The sequence below is a fragment of the Astyanax mexicanus genome, chromosome 7 (assembly GCF_023375975.1).
Source record: "Astyanax mexicanus isolate ESR-SI-001 chromosome 7, AstMex3_surface, whole genome shotgun sequence".
Taxonomy (NCBI): Eukaryota; Metazoa; Chordata; class Actinopteri; order Characiformes; family Acestrorhamphidae; genus Astyanax; species Astyanax mexicanus.
The window spans coordinates 19,173,505-19,199,094 of record NC_064414.1 but is presented as its reverse complement, the minus strand read 5'-3'; the positions used below and the strand labels follow the sequence as shown (position 1 = coordinate 19,199,094).

Here is a 25,590-nt window from a genome sequence, read left to right as displayed (position 1 = left end):
AGATGGTGTAATCATGGGAATCAGGGAAGATAAGACTACATAAAAACACACCCAACTGGAACCAATTAAGGCTCATTTTTGTTCAACGTTTACATACTAATTATGGATACAGATGGAGCTTTCTCTCCGTACTTTACGTTAATTTCACAGATATGAATGGTATGGAACAGTACAACCGGAAATCAGTGAAGATGGATGTGTAGCCAATGGTTCAAGTAAACACAATTACTAGCATATGGATTCAATGATCAAGAAAAGCAAAAGTGAATCTTACAGTTGTCAGGTAGGAAGCAGGAAGGAGACATAGACAGTGGATGCAATTGCGAGAAGTATTTATTGAAATTAATATAATAAACAGACAAAGAAATAAAAACTGAAACACAAAGAAGATAGATAACACGGGACCTGACTGACAGTAGGATGTACAACCACGAACGACCGACAGTGAAACAAGAGGGAACTATAAATGCACATGGATGGGGAAAGAAAACAGAAAACACCTGGGATCGGGTAACAAGGGGGCGGAGCTACAAATAAACAGGGGCGGAGACATGATTAAACACAAGGCACATGTGGAGGAGGGTAAATAAACACAGGGACAGACCAAAGGGACACAAAACAGGACAAGACAGTGACAACAGTGGATTATTTTATGCCTTTTACAGATATTTACAGCCTTTTACACCAATGTCTTCTTCACAATTATCTTCATTTTACATTATCTTCGTTATCTTACTCTGCCATCACCGTGTTTGTTGGTGTCAGAAACCTTTCAGTCTGAATTGCCCTCTAGTGAATGTATGGCTTAGCATGCATGCCAAAGTAAATCATGCATAGAAATATGTGGGTAGGGATGGTTACATTGTTAGAAATGTTAACAGACAGTTCACAGTACATTCTAAAAGTGTGTGGTGAGGATAAGGTGCAGAGATATCTAACATACTGTATCATATAGGTCATACATGATCACAGCAGTTACTGAGGTAGAGAATATATATGGTACCACTTTAAAATAAGACTGCCTTTATAAAGGGTTTATAAATGGTTTACAATTAGTTTATTAATGGTTACTGATGATCTTCTAAGCTGTCCTCACTATCCGCTGTACGGTCTTGCGGTCTGAGGTGTTGCAGTTCCCAAACCAGACGGAAATGCAGGTGCTCAGGATGCTTTCTACAGTCCCTCTGTAGAACATGATGAGGTTGGGAGGTGGAAGATGTGCTTTCCTCAGTCTACCACTAAGAGTCTATACCCCTAAATGTCTAAATTGAACACTGCTTGTCATTTTCCCTTCAACATGTCATGTGACTCGTTTGTGTTACTAGATCTCAGGTGTGCATAGGGAGCAGGTGTGTTCAGTTTTGTAGTACAGCTCTCACACTCTCTCATACTGGTCACTGAAAGTTCAAACATGGCACCTCATGGCAAATAACTCTCTGAGGATCTTAAAAGACTAATTGTTGCGCTAGATAAGGATGGTCAAGACTACAAGAAGATTACCGACACCCTGAAACTGAGCTGCAGCCCAGTGCCCAAGATCATCCAGCATTTTAAAAGAGTATGGTCTATTTAGAACAGACCTCTCGTTGATCGTCCAAAGAAGCTGAGTGCACGTGAAGCTCAGCATCACGTCCAAATGTTCTCTTTAAAAGATAGGTGCAGGAGTGGGGTCAGCCTGTCAGTGCTCAGACCATATTCTGCACACTACATCAAATTGGTCTGCATGGCTGTCACCCCAGAGAGGAGCCTCTTCTGATGTCTGTACACAAGAAAGCCTGCAGTTCTCACTTTGTACTCACTTTTGAGATACACTGTACTTCAATATGCCTTATGCTATTTGATTCTGTACAAAATAGTACTGAACGAAATGACGAACACTGTTAATATGACAAATAATTCCACATAGCTGAAGTGTGGAGCAGCAGGCCGACTGCAGTCCTTCACTCTTCAACCCATTAGTTCTGTCGCTTGTCGGCATCCAGGAAAAACGTGCAGGCGCTCTGCGTTTGTCAGTAGCGCGTGGATTGTTCCTCGTGGCGGTGTTTAGGTCACCAGCCCTGGCCTGATTACAGTGGCTCTAATTTATTTCCTTTTCCCTCCGTCTCCGTTTTGAGGCGATCCATAAAGCGGCAGCCATGTTCCTCTGCTCCCAATCCATTCAGCTGTCAGAGCGCATTAAAACAGAGCTTCATCACCGCATCCTGAAGCAGGCGCTCCGATTCTGTCTGATGTTCCCTCAGCTAACCCAATCAATTCCATCTCTCCGAAAGGTAAAATGTAATTACCTTTTCTGTTTGATTGTTGTTGCTGCTCATTTAAATGACAATGATCTATGTATACTGCAGCACTGACAGCAGGTAAACATGTTTCCCCAGGGCTGGCTAATAGGCCCTTCCATCAGGAGCTGCTCCGTGCTCTTTGAAAAATAACTGCACATGAATACGCACACACACACACACACACATGCGTGCACGCTAATGCATCTGCACAGTTTTATTGGGTCAAATCGCTACAGCCTCTGCCCTTTTTTAGTTTCAGATTTAGTTTAAAGCCTTAAGAAAAGGCAGGAACATCTTTGATTTTGATGTGACCCACAACAACGAAATGAGCGTGCATTGTAATTTGTGGGTTAAAAACCTGCCCGCTGCTCAAACGGAACGTGTCATGCTCTCCCCCCCAGAGACGAGCAGGATGCTCCGAGTTGTCTTTGCGCCTTTGAACAGCCCCATCGCCCGCGGCAGCCCGTATCACACAGTGCCTTATCAAGAGCTGCGGGAAGAAGGGGCAAAATGTTCTGACAGTGATATATATATATATAATTTTTTTTTTCATGCTTTTTGCAGAAACGTGCAAATTTGACTACATTAAAGACCTTTTTGAAACATGTTCTTCAAAGCTTCAAAGGTAGAAATTAGGTGTGCCTTTATAAAAAAAAAAAAACACTGTGAGGGTCTGTTGGCGCCTTCAAGGAACAGTTCTTCGAGCAGCCATAGGCCTAAAATCGAACCCCTCGCTCCTCTCTTTCTTTCTTGTTGTCTCAGACGTTCAGGAACTTCAGCAGAATTACTAGTTGTTTTATTGCTCCGTGGCGGGTGAAAGGGTGGCTGCGGAGGGCGGGTTCGCTCAAAGCTGCTCAAATCCAGGGGATTCGCAGCAATCAGCCATAACTCGGCGGGAATAATATCAGACATCAAGCGCGTCTCCTCGTGTAAATCCTCCTCTTTTCTTCTCACCTCAAGGTGTCTTCTCTTCCTCTAAGGAGGAATGACCTTGTCCTTTATGCTTTAGGCTTTCTTTGACTCTTCTGGCCATCATCCAATCCATGACCAATAATCAATTTAATTTAAGCCAATGATCAATCAGCCTCAAAGCCCTTGTTTTGTGCATGTAAAGGAACTCTCCAGAATTCCTGTAGGAATACACTGGGAAAATGGATTTCTATATATATATAAGGCATCGGAACCTTTAACCTTTTAACATGCTAGCTATTTGTTGTACGGGTGCTTCTCAAAAACTTTATTTCAGTGATTCAGTTCAAAATGCGAAACTCAGAGTGATCTATTTTAAGCCTTTATTTATTTTATTGTGGATGATTATGGCTTACAGCCAATGAAAACCCAAAAATCAGTGTCTCAGAAAATTAGAATATTATAGAAGACCAATTGAAGACCATTTTCCAGCAGGACTGTGCTGGGCAGTGTGCCAAGTCCTGCTGGAAAATAAAATCCACACGTCCATAAAAGTTGTCAGTAGGAGAGGGAAGCATGAAGTGCTGTAAGATTTTCTGGGAAAACACTGCACTGACTTTAGATATGATATAACACAGTGGACCAACACCAGCAGATGACATGTCTCTCCGAACCATCACTGATTGTAGAAACTTCACACTAGACCTCAAGCAGCTTGGACTGTGTGTCTCTCCACTCTTCCTCCAGACTCTGATCCCTTGATTTTCAAATTAAATGTAAAAATGTACTGATGGTCAGTGCGGGTTCAATGATATTTAAGGATTATTACAATAATGCACATGTATTTTAAAGTACATATTTTTACATGAGTACACAAGAATAGGCCTATAGCTTATACAAAATATGTTTATGAAGTTCTTTGCATAAAATCTCCCTCACATATAGAGTAACGTATCACCAGCTCTTTTCTGGCCAGATTCAGTCCCTTTCAGAGCAAGCTGTTTAAGGGCTCTGTCACTTTTTAATTCAAATAATAAGCTGTTGTCGGCCACGCCATGTATATGCTGTGTTTAGCTTGTGCTAGAAACATAAAATTCTTTATTTGACTCATTTGAAAGGACATACATCTCCCTCATCTGCTGACTTGCTGGGTGATGGACCCACCCAGGGCCATTTCAAGGATTTGGGAGCCCCAAGCAAAATGGACCAAGAAAAAAAGTTACACTATCTGTTCTAGATTGTTATAAGCATTGAATATCAGGCAGTTAACTAGCCAACATACACATGCAGCTAAATTACAACATTTGTAGACCTAATTTATCCATGTAACCATGTAAATGATCACTTGTTTTGTCTCCTTTCTTTTCTGGCATCATGACTGCTGAAGTTTCATATTTTGCCAACTGCAGGAATTATGAACCTGGTTGTCTGGCTACTGTCTTTGTACTTTCCTGCAGAATTTAAAGTGGAGCTCATACATGACTACTTCATAACCAGTTGTTGTCTTGGGGCCTCAGGCCAGCTTAATGCCCTAGACAATTGATTGGTTTGCTTGCCTTGTTGCAACGGGCCTGGACCCACCCTGACTGGCTACAGATCCCTCTATCAGACAAAGTGTATGGGCTAATCCTGCTGTGTATTTTTTTGAACTGATGTAGTGGGTGGAACTGTGGTGGGGTTTGACAGGTGACGGGTGTTGCCAAGGTGGTTCTTTGCAGGTTTCCTTATAGTGACTTCACCACAAGGGAACCATCCAAATGGCTCATCATGGTGACTGGCTTTACATGCAGCAGAGGAGGGGTGTGCTGATCTTCATCCTCCTATAGTTGGGGCATTGCTAGTGATAGGTGGAGCTCATGTGAACAGGGATTATGTAATTAGTCTTCCAAATTGGGTAGGATATGGGGTAAAAATTCCTCACAAGGGAAATGTATTCATTTCCACACATATTCCAAATAAAATATTGTCATTTAGAGCATTTATTTGCAGAAAATGAGAAATGGCTGAAATAACAAAAAAAGATGCAGAGCTTTTAGACCTCAAATAATGCAAAGAAAACAAGTTCAGAAATCAATAATTGGAGGAATAACCATGGTTTTTAATCACAGTTTTCATGCATCTTGGCATGTTCTCCTCCACCAGTCTTACACACTGCTTTTGGATAACTTTATGCCACTCCTGGTGCAAAACTTCAAGCAGTTCAGCTTCAAACACTTTAAAGCAGAAGTGTTCAATCTTATCCGTAAAGGTTGTTTGGTTTATTTAGAACCTGCAGCCACATGTATCTTAAGGATGAGACTGGACACCACTGCTTTAGGTCAATACTTATAAGCTACATTTGGTCATTTATGCTTTAAATACTGCATACTTAAAGAACAATAGTCTCGTTTGGCTTTTTTTTGGTAGTGGAATGGGCTGCATCATGCCAGTGCTGAGGTAATTGGTCCTGCATCAAACAAAACCGAAGTGGCAGCACGATGTGCCCCATCCACCCACTCCCTGTCCTCTACTCAAACTTCTTTAATCTCACATGACAATCTTCCCCTCCCATCCACTACCCTCACCTGACTCATCAGTACTGAACTCTGACTGAGCTCAGCCTTCAGCTCTGTCAACAGGTTTGGGTTTTTTCTTTTAATTGGCCAGTTTATCAGCTCTGCTTTGGTTTACTTCAGTTAGACAACTAACAGATTGTTTTTTAAATAAAAAGACAAATGTTTGAATTATACTGTTATCTTTCAATTATGCTAAATACAGAATCCTCTTCAAAAACACATTTTAATTTATAGCACAAATGTCATAACTAGAACTGTTAACATTAAAGTGATCTGGTCTAGATCCAACACAGCTATCAAATATACAGGGGTTGGAGCAGCCTGGTGGCCAATCTTCATTAATTGCACATTGCACCAGTAAGAGCAGAGTGTGAAGGTTCAATTAGCAGGGTAAGAGCACAGTTTTGCTCAAAATATTGCAATGCACACAACATTATGGGTGACATACCAGAGTTCAAAAGAGGACAAATTGTTGGTGCACGTCTTGCTGGCGCATCTGTGACCAAGACAGCAAGTCTTTGTGATGTATCAAGAGCCACGGTATCCAGGGTAATGTCAGCATACCACCAAGAAGGCCCAACCACATCCAACAGGATTAACTGTGGACACAAGAGGTAGCTGTCTGAAAGGGATGTTCGGGTGCTAACCAGGATTGTATCCAAAAACATAAAACCACGGCTGCCCAAATCACGGAAGAATTCAATGTGCACCTCAACTCTCCTGTTTCCACCAGAACTGTCCGTCGGAACAATAAATTATTGTGGTCTAAAGCCAGGTGTTTCTGATACTACTGATAAAGTGAAGTTTTTTAATCTGATACATTAGCCAGATAATATACTGCTATGAACAAACTCTGTCGCTGCTGCTCCATGCTATTTACACACGCAGTAATGTGCAGCATTCACTGCCCACATCTGCGCTGCACGTCCCATTAAAAAACACTGTTTAAAATTCTCAGTATTCTGTGTTAAAGCAGTTTCACACCACACAGACAACACACGCTGTAACACAGAATCTTCTCTCTGTTTTTACTTTCTTGCTTCTGTGTCAGACAGCTCTGACCAATCAGAGGAGACAACGTGTTTTTTTTTTTCTAAACTTTATATTGGTACCTTTAAAATTGTTTTTTTATGCGTATCAAAAATAGAGTAATGACACATTTTCAACTTTTTGTATTGCATTGTGCTAAATAAAAGCATGTGTAGCACTTTGGGAGCACATTATTTTTTAGTAGGTGTAATTTTTAAAGACACCAAGTGGTTAAGTTAACATGTTATTGAATGTTACTCAATTTTTCTAACAATGTGTTTACGCAAGTCCCATTTAAAATTAGTGGTTGCAGCCAACCCATTTTTACCTCAGGTTTTACCTCGTGCACGGTGTGCAATAAAGACAGACTTTTCTCATTTTGCGAAATGCAGCGGAGACCACCCAGCTCCACAATGCCCTTCAGCGACCATTCCGTGTTTGATAGCCTTCAGCTTCGGTGGGCCACAGCTTAGAAGCCCACTTCATTGAGAATATTGATTAGGAAATAGAGCGAGGATCATAATAAATTGATATGGCAGGAGTGGATACGGATAATCACAGGGCACGGGAATGGGATATGCTATTAGACGCGGAATGGATTAGCGAGGGAAGAGTGAGTGAAGGAATCAGACGGGCCAGTGAGTGATCTAATGAGACTCAAGGTGTCTCCTGTCCCAGGAGGTACGGGCCAGGCAGCTATCGGTAATTACCATCTCCTATTACGCACAGCCTCCTCTACTGCTCCTGAGGGAGGGGAGCTGGCGCGACAGCGGAGGGGCCTTCATTTTCTCTTGACGTGCACTATTTTTATGTGCAGGTAATGATTTTTTCTCACACAAAGCTAATCGACTGGTCTCTGGTCTTTCCACCGGCTAACCCTCGGAAAATTAACGTTTGATTATTTCATTCTGTGAATGTTTGCTTCAGCATTAGCTTTTTAATACACGCTTCAATTTGCATTTAGACTGGCGCTTCCACAACAAGGGCGTCTCGGCTGCTTTTGCGACTCGGGAACGCGCAATGCGCGACTGGTTAATCCTGCGACAGAGCGGTGAAAGCATGCGACGTCGTTAATAATAAAAGAGTGGGTTTATTGAGTCGCTGCGACTCATAATAGCAGGTATTCAGTCTATATGTGACTGCTCCCTTTGCTCCAGGAATAAGAGTCTTTTAGTGCCACTCCACGGACGCCCCCGGCCGACTTTTTTTACGATGCCGGGACTAAGAAAAGCTGTCCGGCTTTGCTAGCGAGCGCTGAAACGGACGACCATGAAACGCGTGTATTATCCCAATGGCCTTTTCCCATGGCCTTCTCGATCAATCACAATGAAAAGCTCCCCCCACCAACAACTCTCTCTCTTTCTCTCTTTCTAAACCCCCCCCTCAACACACACACATATTCCCAACCTCCTTCCAATGGCCCCCTCCACCGTCCCCGGTAAACAATTTTCTTTAGCTAAGTAAATAGAAGGAGAGAGAGAGAGGGCCAGGAGAAGGACCCATGGGGAAACAAAAGAAACAGCCCAATTATCCCTGGCAAGGACAGCATCTCTGTCTATGCCTTCTCCTTCCTCTAAACACACTCAGAACAAGTGTGTCTATCAGTCTTTCTTCCACGACTGACGGTGGCCTTTGATTTCCCAGGGCAGGTTCTTCACAATTGCCCTCCGTGTACGTATGCACCAATCACAAGCCCAGCCCAGGGTCAGGCACACCGCAGCAGAAGGGCAAACACAGCCGTCATCATGCAGAAAAGAAGATACAGCTAATGCAATTACGCAGCAGACAAGGATGCACAAGGATGCACAGTGTTGGTCTCCTGGGATCAGGTCGGTGCAGGACGCCAGACATGTGCACTCAGGCACGAGGCATCTAGAATCTGCGCCGGAATGCCTGCTACTGCTACGTAGACCACCGTCACGACGCGCTGCCACCCTGAGCCTCGCACCGAGAAAATCTGCCTCCATTTCCATGTTCAGTGTATCAGCTACGATGTCCTCTGAGGAATGATTACGCTCAGATGTGTGCTCACTTTTCCGCTTTAGCACTCACTTAATACAAGTCAAACGCCTCATTCCCAACAACCCCCCACCCGCCTCCACCAGGGACCATTTTCCCCTACAATATTTGAGAAACATTTGCTTAGAAAATAATAAATATGCCGATAAATAAATAACAGCTCCCGATAGACTACCCCCTCCACTTTTCTATTTCTTCCAATGGCACAAAGGAAAATAGCTTCTTTTTGTGTTACGGAAAAAAAAAAGAAAAAAGGAAAAAAAAAGTGAGCAAGCAAGAAACGCTGGGGGGGAAAAAAAGAATGCCGAGCCTCAGGCGCATCAGCAGGGATTCCTAATAAGAAATATTGATTTCCCTGTTTTCTTTAAATGGGCCTGAAGCACCGGCTGTGAGAAACATAGCATAACGCTTTAAAGGTTTGTGTAACGATCGGGACACTACACATGCTGTGCGTCTGAGGGATTAGACTGCTAAAAGTGGGAGATTGAGAGGCAGGATTTCTATCATGTCAGAGAGAGAGGGAGATCGAGGGAGAGAAAGAGAGAAAGAGGGAGGGAGAGGGGCGTGGATACAAGCAAAGAAAGAGAGAGAGAGGAAGGAAGAAAGAGAAAGGATTGCATGGCTGCAGTTGAAGGAGGGAAAAGTAAGGTAGAGAAAGAATGAGAGAGGAAGAATTAGGAATTGGCAGAGGCAGAAAAAGAAGGAGAGAGAGAGAGAGAAAGAGAGAGAGAGAGGGGAAGAGGAAAGAGAAATTGTAAGAGGAACCAGTGGAGGTAGATTTAAGAAGAAGATAAAAGGCTTTGGAGGCAAGAAAGGAAAAGGAGAGAGAGGAAGCAGGGGAGGCAATGGAGAAATGGGGAGTAAGGGAAGAATTGAGAAACAAAAAAGGAAAGCAGAGAGAATGCAGGGGAGTCAAGGAATAAAAAGCAGAGAGAGGAAGCAGTGGAGGCAGGAACAGAAAATGAGAGACAGGAAGCAGAGAATGAAAAGGAGGGAGAAAAATCAGGGGAGGCAGGAAGAGAAAAGGAGAGCAGAAGCAGGGGAGGCAGGCAAGGAAAAAGAGAGACATAGGAAGCAGGAGAGGAAGGGAAGGAAATGAGGATTGATGGAGGAGTGGATGCAGAAAAGGAAAAGAGAGATAGGTAGCAGGGGAGGAATGGATGGAAATGTAGAATAAAAGAGGAGTGAAAGCAAGGAATGTAAAAGAAAGAGAAAAAAAGTGGAGGCAGGATAAGCAAGGATGTGAGAGACATGGTATGGAAGTAAAACAATGTCACCAGATTTTGAATTTTAAAAGCACTTGAATATTTAGCACTGAATTATTTTACATTGAATTATTGCATGTGATTTTTTTTGCCTCTGAATTAAACACTTTAATTTTTCAGTATATCATTTTCACTTATTTTATTTTAATGTAAAAAAATTCAAAAGCAAAAATTCAAGTTTTAAAAATTCAATTAAAATAAATTCAGGTTGCTCAAATTCGACCTGTCAAATTCGACTGCTAAAATACAACGCTCAAAATTCGCTGTAAACATCCGGGACACACAGGATGAGCAATCGATTCAGTCTTCAATCGAGCCAACAACCAGCCAATCACATCACGCTCCGAAGATCACGTGACAGGTAGCGCCTCAGTACAGCAGAGCCGCTCAACACAGCTCACAGCCCCCTCCGCTGCTCCTCTCGAGAAGGTGAGTGTAAAACAGCTGAAAACAGGGCATTTACCTCACCACTGTGGCCATGTAATATCACTTAAACGGTGTAGAAATCCTCACTTTAACCACGGTTTGCTCTGTGGTTTGTAAACGTATTAAATTAAGATAGATATCCAGATATACCTTGTTAAACTAACTAAATAAATAAATAAAGCTCCTCTGTTCATTTCAGAAAGAGCTTCAAACACGAGCACTAGATCAATTATTTATAAATACAGCCAGACTGTGTGGAAGATAATTACTACTGTAGAATCTGAGATAGTAACTTAGTTAGCTAGATTATAGCTACCTATCTTGCTAGTTAGCTGTGGGACTGTGCGATTATAGACAAGATACTACCTAGTTAGCGGTTTGTTTAACAATACCTTATTTACACTTTGCTGCAAAGTATGTTGCTTAGTGTACTGGCCACTGTCTAAATAAATATATTTAGCTATATTACACTTACTGTACCCCTCTCAGGCTGGTCCTCTCATTAAATAAAGGAGATTTTTTAGAATTGCTTTTTGCCTCTTTACTAACTAATTTAACAGAGATAATTTAAGATATGACCATTATTTATTTTATGATATTGATTTTAATGTTTATATTTAATATATATTTTATAAATTTGTTAACAATTCAACTCAGGCTTTAACTGAGGATATCAACAGTAAATAATAGTCCTAAAATGCTTGTGTAATTAAGATACAGCATGATTAGTCCTGTTTACTAGTGCATCTCAAAAGTGAAAAATATATATTTGTGTTTAATATCGTTCAGTAAACGGTCACGTTTAAAGCGACACATTTAACTTTTTTTTATTTTAAGTTTAAACTACATATTCTAGTAAACTGGGTTAAGGTCAGGACAGTAATTCTGGTTTAATGAACTTTTAGCCAGGTAAAAATGATTTGGAATATGTCACTTTACATGTAGTGTAATGTATAATTTATGTTAAATTATGATATTCTCATGATCTTCAGATTTTCTGAGATGCATTAGTAATTGGTTTGTGCCAAAACCAATGCAATAATAATTGCAAAAATGTTTTATATAAATGAAGTAAATACTGAATCCAAACAACACCAAGTTTAACACAGTCATACTTCTTGTCTTCATTTTCTTAAACAGGATATTTTCTCGCAGAAAAAGAAAGGATAATAAAAGGTAGGTAATGTTCTTAAAATGTTTAATTATATTCATGTATCAAATGCAGTAATTTTTCAAGTTTCTTTTGTATTCCACAGGTTTCCTTTCTCCAAACTTTTAAAGAACAAATAAAGAAATCCAATTTCATGCAGTCTGTGCTGTGTTTATTTGATTTATTTACATGTGCCATGTTCTGTTTTTCTTTAGTTGTTTACATGTGTTCTGTATTTTTTTTGTATGTTTTAGGCAGCCTCCCTATATTCTGGCACATCATATCATGTTCATCTTGTTTGTATAAATAATAAAAGCTGTTGCAAATAATGTGGTTCCTATTCATAATCCAAATAATTCTGCATAAAATCTTCAAGTGGTGACTTCAGAATATGGACAGATCTTTGTATTCTTTGACTTTGTTCTTTTCGTGGTGAACTCTCCATAGCTGCAAGCTGAAACTTCTCAATCTTCTTTTCAACCTTAAATAAAAACATCAGATTCACTTTTAGCGACAGCATTTACAAAATGTGATAATTATTATTAACATAAAACATTTAATAAATATTACTAATAATACTCTCTCATGGGTTGCAATATTTGATTCTCATTTATTAACATGACCTAAATATAAATAAAAATGTATAAAAGACATCACTAATAAATATTGCACTGATTACAAATTAGATAATGCCCACACATACATCTAGACCTAGTTACCAGCCTGAGAGGTATATAGTAACTGTAATAAATCTCCTTTATTTAATGAGAGGACCGGCCTGAGAGGGGTACAGTAAGTGTAATATAGCTCAATATATTTATTTAGACAGTGGCCATTACACTAAGCAACATACTTTGCAGCAAAGTGTAAATAAGGTATTGCTAAACAAACCGCTAACTAGGTAGTATCTTGTCTATAATCGCACAGTCCCACAGCTAACTAGCAAGATAGGTAGCTATAATCTAGCAAACTAAGTTACTATCTCAGATTCTACAGTAGTAATTATCTTCCACACAGTCTGGCTGTATTTATAAATAATTGATCTAGTGTTCGTGTTTGAAGCGCTTTCTGAAATGAACAGAGGAGCTTTATTTATTTATTTAGTTAGTTTAACAAGGTATATCTGGATATCTATCTTAATTCAATATGTTTACAAACCACAGAGCAAACCCTGGTTAAAGTGATGATTTCTACACCGTTTAAGTGATATTACATGGCCACAGTGGTGAGGTAAATGCCCTGTTTTCAGCTGTTTTACACTCACCTTCTCGAGAGCAGCAGCGGAGGGGGCTGTGAGCTGCGTTGAGCGGCTCTGCTGTACTGAGGCGCTACCTGTCACGTGATCTTCGGAGCGTGATGTGATTGGCTGGTTGTTGGCTCGATTGAAGACTGAATCGATTGCTCATCCTGTGTGTCCCGGATGTTTACAGCGAATTTTGAGAGTTATATTTTAGCAGTCGAATTTGACAGGTCGAATTTGAGCAACCTGAATTTATTTTAATTGAATTTTTAAAACTTGAATTTTTGCTTTTGAATTTTTTTACATTCAAATAAAATAAGTGAAAATGATATACTGAAAAATTAAAGTGTTTAATTCAGAGGCAAAAAAAATCACATGCAATAATTCAATGTAAAATAATTCAGGGCTAAAAATTCAAGTGCTTTTAAAATTCAAAATCTGGTGACACTGTTTTACTTCCATACCATGGAGGCAAGAAAGGAAAGGAAGAGGAAGGGAGGAGTGGAGGCAGGATAGGAAAGAAAGGGAGAAAGAGGAGTAAAAACAAGAAAGGAAAGTGAGAGGAAGGGAGGAGTGGAGGCAGAATACGAAAGGGAGAGGGAGCGAAGCATAGAAGCAGGGCAGGAAAGGGAGCCAAAGGGAGAAGTGGAAGTAGAGAAGAAAAGAGAGGGGCAGTGGAGGCAAATAGGCAAATAGGCAAAGAGAGAAAAAGCACTGGGAGCAGGAGAGGAAAACAAGAGGAAGACGGGACTAGATGTAGGATAAAAAAAGGAAAAGAAGGAAAGAATTGAGGCAGGATAGGAAAGGGAGAAGGAAGTGTTGCATAGAGGAGAGAAGGGGGAAGTTTAAGGGCAGGATAAGAAATGAAGAACGATGAATGAGTGGATACCGGATAAAAAAATGAAAGGGGAATAAATAAACACAAATTAGGACAGCCAATAAAAGAGGCGAGTGCGGAAAGATAGTACCACAAGAGAGAGAATGAGGGAGGAGTGGAGGCAGGAAAGAAAAGTGAAAGAGAGATGACACTCATTGTCCTTGCAGTGGAAGAACGAGAGAGGGAGGAAAAGACCTTCACAGGAAACAGTATGACTAAGTACAGTCCAGAATGGAGCTTTGCTGGACTTGAGCCAACTTACAGAATCTAGAGATGAAATGAGAAAAGAGAGAAAACTAGAGCTTGGATTTTTTTTTTTTTTTTAAACCAATACTCTTGACTAAATGTACAACATTCATGTAAAATGTTCTTTAAATAGTAGTTTCATGTTTTGCTCTTTGATTAGACCAAACCAAAAAGACACAGTAGTGCTAGTTGTCCAAAAAAATACATAATATATCTGTACTAATGTCTGATTTGAGTTCCAAATCTCTCATTCTATATCTCTGGATTTGGCTTAGAGACTGGTGTGGCTCCAATCTGATATGTACAGGGCCCCTAAAGCAACATTATGTAGAATTTTGACATAAATTAACAGTTTCAAAATCACACTGATGCTCCACAGGCGTATAATAAGGGGCATTTTGTTGCTCCGGTACAGTACTTTGGTCAAAATGGCAGGTCAATGTTCATGAGAAATACATAATGCGGCCTAACCCAAGTCTTCTTTGTGTAAAATCGTGTAATATTACTCTACCACCTCAGTCCATGTGATTCTCAGCTTGTCCAGAAATGCATGTGTAAAGTATGTTCTTTAATACTTTCTCAAGGCACAAATTACACTTCCTGACTTCAAGGGGAACCAAGGAGCAAGCCATGCCAATCTTTTCATAATAATATCCATATTTCCTATCAACAGCAATCAGTGCATGGAACATTTAGAATTAATCCCAGACCTTGTATCTCAATCTGTCACTAGATAACAATGTTGCAATGAGACTTCTTAACAACGAATTGTCCAGTTATTTAGGAGCCTGCAAAAATGAAGAAACTGTACAAAACAACAATTGTCAAACAGTTGATGTTGTTACCACCACGTTACATTTCAATCAAATCTTGGTTGTTTTAAACACATTTAGGTGGTGTACAAAATTGTGTCTCTATTCAATACCAGTAACCAACTCTGCGTTCCCATAATGGTATCCAGAGTTGCACTGGTGGTCCTTTTCTTGCGCCCTGTGAAAGGTTGCTCAGGCCGAGGACCCTGTATTGTCTCAAGGCCACTCATGCTAGTTCCAGTGAGAGTGGACTGGTGCAACAAAATATGCCATTGTTTAACAATGCTTAACCTACCCACAAAAAATCTAGAGCATGCCAGTCATGCACTTTCAGCAGATAGCCCTCCCCCACCCCCACGGTAAGGCATTCTTACACTTGCTCCCTCCTTAATTGTTCACTTTTCTGTGCATAACCCGAGTCTTATTGTGTAAAATTCTGTAATATTACTCTACCACCCCAGTCCACATGATTCGTTTACTTTTAGTGATGGTAGTGTCTCTCTCAGCTTGTTCAGAAAAGCATGTATGTGTAAAGCGTGTCCTTTAGTGGTTTCTCAAAGCTCTAGCCCAGGAGCTAGAGATAATAATATCCATATTTCTGATCAACAGCTATCAACATTTGGAATCAACTCTATTTTATCTCAATTGGTCACTAGATAACAGGCCACGCATAGCCATGAAACTCCTTATCAGTTAATTGGCCGTTTATATATTAGCCAGAGAACAAGAAAGAACTGTTATATTGTGCTGATGCCTACCCCACTAGAGCTTAGATCGGGCCTGGCCTGAGCACATTTTGCCCGACACGATCCGACCCATAAACTGTTTTTTGTGAGCCTGAGCCCAATTTAAACAAGTAGAGCCTTAAAACTGGGTTCTTAAAAACATTTTCAGACTGTTTAAATGAGCTAAATCTGTTCAGAATTATTTTAATTAACATTGCAACACTGAAGAAGCATAGACCTATTATTGAATACATTTTTTATTAATAACCGATCTCCCCATCTACTCTAACATAATTAACAATGTCTAAGAATATAAAACACTTTCGGAACAAACAATTCAATTTATTAACTTTAAACATATAGTCTTAGAGTAAAAAAACACAAAAAACAACAGTAAGGCTATGTACTGCGCAACAATTAAACCGAAATAGATAGAAATCGGCCCAACCCTGCCTGAGTTCGTGTCGGGCCTTGGGTTGGGTTGGGGTCGCACCTCGGGTTGGGTTGGGTTTGGGCAGAGAATCTAAGCTCTATACCCCACCTACAAATATCTAGAGCATGCCAGTCATGCACTTTCAGCACCCCCACGGCAAGGCATTGTTTCCCAGTTGTGCTTTCTAATCAGCCAGCACTTGCTCCCTCCACAATTGTTCACTTTTCCCTGCATTTCCTGAGTCTTACTGTGTAAAATCCTGTAATAATACTCTACCACCTCAGTTCACATCATTCTTTTAATTTTATTGATGGTAGTGTCTCTCTCAGCTTGTCCAGAAAAGCATGTATGTGTAAAGTGTGTCCTTAATGGTTTTACTTTAGTGTTTGTAGAAAAGCATGTATGTGTAAAGTGTGTCCTTTAGTGTTTTCTTAAAAAGTTCTAGCTCCAGAGCAAGACATTGCAATCTTTGCATAACAATATCCATATTTCCTCTCAACAGCTATTAAAGCTTGGAACATTTGAAATCAACTCCATATCATTTATCTCAACTGGTCACTAGATACCAGGCCACGCATAGCCTTGAAACATCTTATCAGTTCATTTTTTATTTATATATTAGACTGAGAAAATAAAGGAACTACATAGTATAGTATAGTGCTGAGGAAACAATGCCTACCCCACCCACAAATATCTAGAGCATGCCAGTCATGCACTTTCAGCAGATAGCTCTCCCCCACCCCCACGGTAAGCCATTGTTTCCCAGATGCACTTTCTAATCGGCCAACACTTGCTCGAATTGTTCCCTTTCCCCTGGAAAATGCACAGTAGGTGGCTGGACCCTTGAGGAGCAGCTGATGACGTGAGAATTCGGTCCAGTGTGCATACTTTCACTCATAAAGCCCCACAAAAGCAGTGCATGGTTATGCCAAGCTGGCATGCCAAGAGCTGAATAGTCTCGCGACCGGAGGGGCCGATAGGAGCCGAGACGAATGTAGTCGCAGGAAATAAAGGGAAAGATATATGTTTGTCATCTGAGACGTGCTGGGCATGTTGAGGAGGCTGCAAAGAGCAGAGTTTTTGTTTGGTGGCAGAAAATGCCCCCTAAATGTTCTCAAACTGTGCTTGTTGCGCAAGTACACACAGGCACATCAAGTTGGTACATTTGGAGCATTGTGTAGAGGGATGTGAGAACGACTGTTTTGTTGCAGTGGCAGAAGTTGAAGCAGAGGCGGGGACGAGGTGCGGGGGGGCAGGGGTTTTGGCGGCGTTTGGTGGGAAGCATAAGCAAGTGATTGTGTCTATTTGAGTGTGTGTGTGTGTGTGTGTGGATGTGGATGTGAATGTCGCTGCCCAGCGGTTCCAGCAGGGAGCTGGTACTGGGCCTAGGGACTGAAACAGTCAGGCCATTATGAAGCTTCTCTCTGCCATTCTCTCACTGCCTCAAAGTCCAGTGATCAGCAGCCTAACTGACCAAGATCCCATTCATTATCTTCACTGTTAAATGTGTGTGTGTGTGTGTGTGTGTGTGTGTGTGTGTGTGTGTGTGTGTGTGTGTGTTTGCGTGTGTGTGCATCTGCACAAAACCTAAATGGCTTTAAAATAAAACAATAACAATGTGATTTAAATGTAGAATCCATGTTTTTTTTATAAATTCATTTTCAACCAACCACCTCGCCTGGCCTAGCTTCACGCTTCAGTCAGAGACCTTTTTAATGATGGGAATGATGAGCTTGTCTGTGTGAGTGTGCTCGTGCTCACGCTGTTTATTGTGCACCCGGTAAACACTAAAGCTAATCCAGCAAGCTACCTATGGACCTACGTCACTGTGCTGAAGACTCTCAGACAATATCTCTCTTTCTCTCTCTTTTTCTCTCTCTCTATCTATCTATTTCTCTCTTGCATGCTTGCATGTGTCCAGCTTGTTGAAGGTAGAATATGCAGCTACACTAGCATTTCTTTCCTCTATTGAAGTTCTCATTTAAACGCAGCACAATTAAAATATTGTAATTTAAAAATCATCAAAACTACCCTGAAATTTGCCTAAAAAAATAATAATTGTGTTGTGATTACAATTGAATACAATTATAAACAAACGTTTTTAAGTGATTGATGTCATTAATAAAAATAGAATTATTACTTTTGTGTGTGTGTGTGTGTGTGTGTGTGTGTGTGTGTGTTTGTGTGTGTAGTAGTGTTTGGGATGGGTGCCCATTCAAAGTGTAGCCTAAGAGCACCCCGATCACCTTAATCCACCACTGCAAGTGAGGCCTGCAGTTCTTTGGATGTTGTTGTGAGGTCTTTTGTGACCTCTTGTATGAGTCGTAACTGCTCTCTTGGGGTAATTTTGGTTTACCCTTACTGTGGTTTGCTGGAGTCCCAACACTTTAGAAATGGATTTATAAAATTGTTCAGATGGATCGATCTCAATTACTTTCTTTCAAATTGTTTCCTGAATTTCTTTGGATATTGGCATGAGGTCTAGCTTTTAGTATCTTTTGGTCTACTTTGCTTTGTCAAGCAGATCCTTTTTAAAGTGATTCATTGATTGAGAACAGGTGTGGCAGAAATCAGGCCTGGTAACTGCTAGAGAAACTGAACTCAGGTGTGATAAAGCCATAGGAGTTATGTTATGGGGGCAAAAGCCTTCATTTGAAAACTGCATTTTGAGTTTACTGGTTTTGTCTTTGACTAATATTTAAAATTGTTTGATGAGCTGAATCATGTGTGGACTGTGATTATATCTGCTCTCAGTATTTTTATAGGTTTCAATCTATATATAGATGTAACTACACAGTGATAGAAATGCTCTATGTGAGCTCTTTATCTGCTGTTCACTCTCAGCTGAAATGTATCAGCATTTTATTTTGTTTATTTTATTGGGTTACCTTTTCACCTCCTGGCTACATTGTGTTGGAGACGTAGTAAAATGCCACATAAAGCCCGTTTCCAATTATACGTGGCAGCGTGCTTTGTTCAGTGCGGTGAGTGTTTGTACTCGCTGCTCCTCTGAGGTTTGACGAGACAAAACAAATTAACGGTCATCCGGCTGGTCCGGTTCGTCTTTGCACCTGTGACCACGCGTAGCCCCCGCCGGTGAGGACGGTGCCCGTCTCCACGGAGACGACGGGCGGGAAAATGGCGAGTGTTTGACGCACGCTCTCGCGCTCGCACACACACACCCCGGCTCACATCTCCTAATGGCCTGGAAAGGTGTTAATGTGTTTTTTCAGTTAATTAACCACTTCAATTAGAACTGGGGAGCTGTGGCGGAACAGGAACAGGAGAGACGGAAAGCGAAGGGAGGAAAGGAGTGGAGAGAGAGAGCAAGAGAGAGAGAGAGAGAGAGAGAGAGAGATGGGTAAGGAAAGGATAGACGGTGACACTAAAAGAAAGAAAGAAAGAGAGAAAACAGAAGAAAATAGAAAAAAAATAGTAGGTAAAAGCCTCGAAGGCAATAGTGATGATGCCGGTTCGGTCGCCGGTTTGTTCTCCTGGTCGGGAGAGTGATTAGAACATGAGCAAAATGAGAATTCTGCTCATTAATTTGGAGCTTTGCTAATGACCTGTAACTTTTCTAATGTTCTTGTTGACTGCTATTGTCTGGCCGTTTGCTGCAGGTACCCGGGGACTCAACTTTATAAATGAGAGTGGCGATGAATCCTGAAAAGGTCATTCTGAGCACAGTGTTATTTGCATTCGCTCATTGTTGGATCATCATGTGCGGATGTGGTGCTCGGGCGATACAGCTGCCGAATCGATACAGAAGCGGTAAGAAAAGAGCAGACAGAGCAGCGCAACAACCGGCCGTAAAAGACTTCCTCACACAGTCGTTCATTGAACGTAACGCTCAGGTCCCATTCATCACTGCAAATCCATAAATCTGCCTCGAGGGACCCTTATCAATGTGGTCTCTATCCAGCTGCCCCACCCTTCTCATTCTCCTCTCTCTCTCTCTTTTACTCACTCTCTCTCTCTCTCTCTCTCGTTCCCTCATCCATCTCCACCATTCACTCCCTCCAATCACTCTCTTTTCAGGCATCATACATCTCCATGGCAGCACTTCTTCGAACTCCACTTCTTCTCCACGTTCTGCTGCCTCTGTCCAGACCAGAGATGTTCAGGGTCTGAGATTTTCTTTGCGTACGCTTTGTGTACAGTATGTATCTAGAAAGCCTAAGTAGCTGGAACATGGAGGAGAACTCTGGAACTCTGAAGACTTTAAGGCTGTAGTTCAGGCAGGATTTGAGGTGGGTTTTTAGAACCAGAGATCTTCCCCCTCTGTGGGTGTAGTGAGTCTTAGTAAGAGCGCAAGCCTATGCATGTTCTGCCCAAGCCCGACCCAAGCCGACTCATAAACTGGCTGTTTTTTAGGGCTATTTTGAGCGAAATCTGTTCAGAATGATGTTAATTAACACTGCAACACTGAAGAAGTGCAGAAATATTATTTAAGAACAACGGCACACAGCGCTGCAAGTCAAACGTGGACAAGTGAAGTTGCACGATGATAACATTCTAACTGGTGCAGCTTTGTGTTTTCACTTTTTCTTCTCCAATTGAGTTATTTTAAATTAGTTTGTATTTAGTATATTTTTTTATTCATGCTTAGTTTTAGTTAGTTATTAAATATTTCAAGTATTAGTTTTTTCCATACTTTGGGTTATTTGTGAGGTGCAGAATTTAAAAAGGTGTTATGTAATAAACCTCAACAAAAGAAATCATAAAAAAAAAATATTCAGTTACTGTGAAACCACTAGCTGTCCAAAAAAACTGTAACAGTCCACAAGCTAGCAGCCTTAAGTGCAAAATATATGTAATACTGCTGCGAGAGAGAGAGATATTTATCAGTTCATCCTCCCACGTGGGGTGTTCAGGTGTATGAGCTACTCATGGGTAAAAGTTCTCACAGCTGCTTCTCAGAAGGACTTGTAGCTGTGTGGAGTTTATTCCACACACTGTATCTCCTGTTTCACTACAGAACATGTGCTTTTATGTCCTCCGTGCTCATATTCTAATCCCATACAGAATTCTGCAGCTTCCTGTCGTTTTCTGTCGTTATTTTGCAGCTAGCATGACTAGACTATTTTCTGTAGCCCGGGCCTCTGGTCAGTTCGGGTTCGGGCAGAGAATCTAAGCTCTAGTCTTAGTTAGAGAAAAGGGAGGAGACGGGGTGATGGTGGGTGTGAAGTAGACGAGGTACAGTAAGAGTGTGTGTGTGGGGGGGGGGGGAATCAATAGGGCTCCAGTTTCCTAAATTCAGTACCAAGTCCACTTGGTTTGCAACCTGCCATCAGCTTGTGATTAGGTGCGAGGAGGGGGAATTGTGAGAGGGGAGAGTACTAGGGCTAGAGTTCGGCTGTGGTAGGAAGCCAGCCCAACCTCACTAATAAGTCAATATAATAAGAGTCTGAAAGAAGAGATAACAGTGGAGTTAATGAAGGCTAGAGGGTTGCAAAGACTCTTTATGAACACAGAAGCAAGGTGGATAGTATTTAAAGGACGATAGATTGGGAGGAGGAGCTTTAAGCATGTTCCCTCCTCTCAAAAACTATTATCCAATGCTCTTATCTAGAAACTTACAAGGTTATCTGTATTATGACAGATTTACACTACACAACTTTTTGAGTCTTTCAGTCAGTGTGTTAGATTACTGAACACAGGTCTACAAGTTAGATGATTTCTTACTGTGGGAAATCATAGGTTTCATGGCTGAATTAGATCAGCCTGGTGGCCAATCTTCATTAACTGCACATTGCAGCAGTAAGAGCAGAGTGGGAAGGTCCAGTTTGCAGAGTAAGAGCACAGTTCTGCTCAAAATATTGCAAAGCACACATTCAACATTATGGGTGATATACCAGAGTCCAAAAGAGGACAAATTGTTGGTGCACGTCTTGCTGACGCATCTGTGACCAAGACAGCAAGTCTTTGTGATGTATCAAGAGCCACGGTATCCAGGTTAATGTCTGCATACCACCAAGAAGGACCAACCACATCCAACAGGATTAACTGTGGACGCTGTAAGCTGAAGCTGTCTGAAAGGGATGTTTGGGTGCTAAGCTGGATTGTATCCAAAAAAAACATAAAACCACGGCTGATCAAATCACGGCAGAATTCAATGTGCACCTCAACTCTCCTGTTTCCACCAGAACTGACCGTCACCACGAGAAATTATTGTGGTCTAAAACCAGGTGTTTCAGTTTCATTGTCCAACCCCTGTATGTGTTACGTAACCTCCCGAACTTCACTGGAATTGAGGTTGTATGACAGAGGAAAGTTTAAGGAAGAAAAAGCAAACTACAGACACTAAACCTGTTTTTTTCTGATAAACTGCATTAGAAGCAAGAAGAAAACTGTGTAAATTTGATTTAGCAGGGATGTATTGTATTCCAGCCACAGCCCAAACAAGCCTTCCGGCCATGCTCTCATTCTTCATGTCAAACCTCCCTCTTATTGTCTGTCCGATGGGCCAGCAGGAGGAAGAGTTTACGCATGTTTCCTTGCGCTCAGCTTCCTCCTAAGACTGGTCTGGATCGATCATCGGGTCACACACTGCCTGACGGGCGCTCACGCTCAGCTCAGAATGCAGCCGCTATTAAAAGTGAATGGCAGAAAGGAAAAAAGAGAAGCTTGTCTCTCACAGTTCACTCCTTTCAGAGGCTTGTGGAGTTTAACTGCTCTCAAGGGGGAAAGTCACTATCAAATATTCACTATCAAATTCAATATTAATACTGTGTTAAATAGATGCTACTCTGTCTTGTGCATCTCTGTCTATATCATATTAATAATCCCAACTTGTTTTTCCTTTTTTTCAGAAGAAGGTGCTTCTCCTTCCAGAGAGAACTGAATTAGATAAGGCACACCTTGATCACTACATGCTGCTGATCATTTGCTTTCTATTACAGGTTTCATGTGATTTGTGATCACATTTGAAACCCTGATGCCAGTCCAAAAGCCAAAAAATGGGCCAGTCTCTATAAGACTGATGGCAGTTGTCACGTCTTAGCCCTGTCTCACGTCTCTGTTTGTGTCCCACGTGACCTGTGCCCCTGTGTTCTGTCTCAGTACTTTTCCATGTGTTTCTCATTTGTAGCTCCGCCCCTTCCCCAGGTGTTTCCAATTCTAGTGTGTTTCCTGTTTGTTAAATAGGTCCCCTGTGCCACTTGTCCTCCGTCGGTTTTTGCACTAACCTCTGTTGTTTTGTCTCTCTGTGTTTCTCCGCGTCTCTATAACCCTAGCTCCGTGTTTATTCCTAGTTTGTTTCCTGTGCTCCTTATTCCGTGTTTTTCTCTGTTTATCTCTAGTTCTCTGTTATTTTCATTTGTTTTCTCCCTTGCCCTGCTCAGTTTAGTTTTCCTAGTCTTGTTTAGCTTCTTGTTTATTTCCTTGTATATATTTATCCCTGCCCAGTTTAGTTTTGTATTTATCCAGTCCCTTGTTTGTTTCTTTGTTTATTTACTCCCTGTTTGTTTATCATTAGTACTTCTTGTTTGTTTAGTTTATGTTCTCTAGTTTCACTGGTTTGTTTTGGTTTTTGCTTATTTGTTTATCTAGTTTTAATTTATTTGGTTCACTCCCTTGTTCCTTGTATATATCTCCCTGTTTTATGTTTTCGTGTTTACTTGTTCTTTGTTTACTTGTTATTTATTTCTTAAATTATTATTTATTGATTTCACCCTACCTGCACCTGTCTGTCTCCTCGTCTCCCTGCCTGGGTCATTCCTGACAGCAGTAGCCAATACATTACATTACAGTGGTGTGAAAAAGTGTTTTTACACCTTCATGATTTATTTTTTTAATGTTTGTCAATCTTAAATGAAGGTTTTTATTATTAGGGAGAAAAAAAATCTAAACGTACATGGTCCTGTGCAGTCTTGGGCACGTTACTTTGAAAAAGTAATTAGTTATAGTTACTAGTTAGTTCTACAAAAAAGTAACTGAGTTACTAACTGAGTTACTCCACAATAAAAGTAACTAGTTACCAGTAAAAGTATCTAATGATTTACTTTTGTGTTACTAGGTCGGCTGGTCACTCCTGGGAAGGTTCTCCACTGTTCCACGCTTTCGTCATTTGTGGATAATGGCTCTCACTCTGATTCTCTGTAGTCACAAAATGGTTTTATATCCCTTTTCAGACTAATAGATCTCAATTACTTTCTTTCTCATTTGTTCCTGAATTTATTTGGATATTGGCATGGTGTCTAGCTTTTTAGTATCTTTTGGTCTTCTTTGCTTTGTCAGACAGATCCTATTTAAATTATTTTTTTTGTTTGAGAACAGTTGTGACAGTAATCAGCCCCGGGTGTTGCTAGAGAAATTGAAACACAGGGGCCAAAAAGAAATTCCCCACAGGGTTTCATTAAAAAAACAGTATTTGTGTTTATTGGAGTTGTCTTTGACTAATATTTCAATTTGTTTGATGATCTAAAACATTTAAAAGTGAAAAACATGCATAAAAATAAGAAATCATGAAAAGGTCAAACACTTTTTCACACCATTGTACATTACCTTGCATTATATCACTGTTGTCACATTGTATTTAGCGGACACTTTTATCCAAAGCAGGTTACAAATAATTAGGTACTTTATTAATAGATGACATAGGAGTCCAAGGCAAAATATTTTAAGCAGGGCCTGAAGGGTAATCTGGGACAGAGTAGGAAAGGAGGGGGGGGGGAGCAGGGAATGAGGTTAGAAGTAGTTTGTTAGAGGTGTTAGGAGAGTAAGTGCTCTTTGAAGAGCTCTGTCTTTAAAGTACCGAGAGATACTTTAAAGTTGCTTCTCAGCCAATCACATCTGGGCTCATTTGAGTGAGTAATGCTCAAGCAGGGTAGGTATGAGGCGGGAAAAACCACTCAGATAATAAAGTAAAAAAGTGAAGTAAAAAAAGAAAACAGTGAAGGACTAAAATGATCAGTCTGTATTTTTTTCAGAAAACAATGGAAAAAGAGTAAATCTGGATGGGAATAAAATTGGATAGTTGAGACAGAATCTTTTTTTGAAGAAACAAGAGGGGGGAATCCCAGTCAAAGGTTTCTACAGCCAGTCTAGACAGAAAAATGGCCGAAGTCAAAATTCTTACAACATTTTATGTTTAAAACAAGTGCAAAAAACTTTCAGTGCAAAGCAAAGTTTTGTGTTTATACCTGTTAGGTCTCACTAATCCCAACTAGCTATGAGAAATGAAAAATGTACAATCTCCTGGGTCTCAGGAGGTTAAAATGTTGAGCCACTAAACACAAATATAAAAATAGATTGCTTAATCTAAAGTTTTTGTGACAGAGCTACATGGAATTACCATACAATTCAAATGGACTATTAAATAATAATTATTTATTTGGTCTTTATTCTGAAATTAGCACAATGTGTTAGCAAAAAATAATAAAAAAAACTGAATACACATAGAAACAGACACAAAAATTTAGTTTTTTTTTTGTTTTTTTGTTTTTTTTACAAATGATGTTGATTATTTTACCTAATTGTTGCAGCCCTATTTAGCTACGCTGTAAATAGTTCTGAATAACAGTAATTAACCTGTTGGACTTTTGGGTTAGCATAGCTAAATACCTTATGATCACTGTTTATCACAAACTACTTCTAATGACCAAAAACAATCAGATACAAAATT

General features: G+C 40.5%; 1 long non-coding RNA gene across 1 annotated transcript; it reads left to right on the top strand.

The window, feature by feature from the left end:
* Nucleotides 1–11,592: 11,592 nt before the first annotated feature.
* LOC125802976 (uncharacterized) lies at nt 11,593–11,787 on the top strand. Its single transcript, XR_007440024.1, has 2 exons — nt 11,593–11,658; nt 11,739–11,787. It is a non-coding gene; the product is annotated as an uncharacterized LOC125802976 (long non-coding RNA).
* The last annotated feature ends 13,803 nt before the right edge of the window (nt 11,788–25,590 follow it).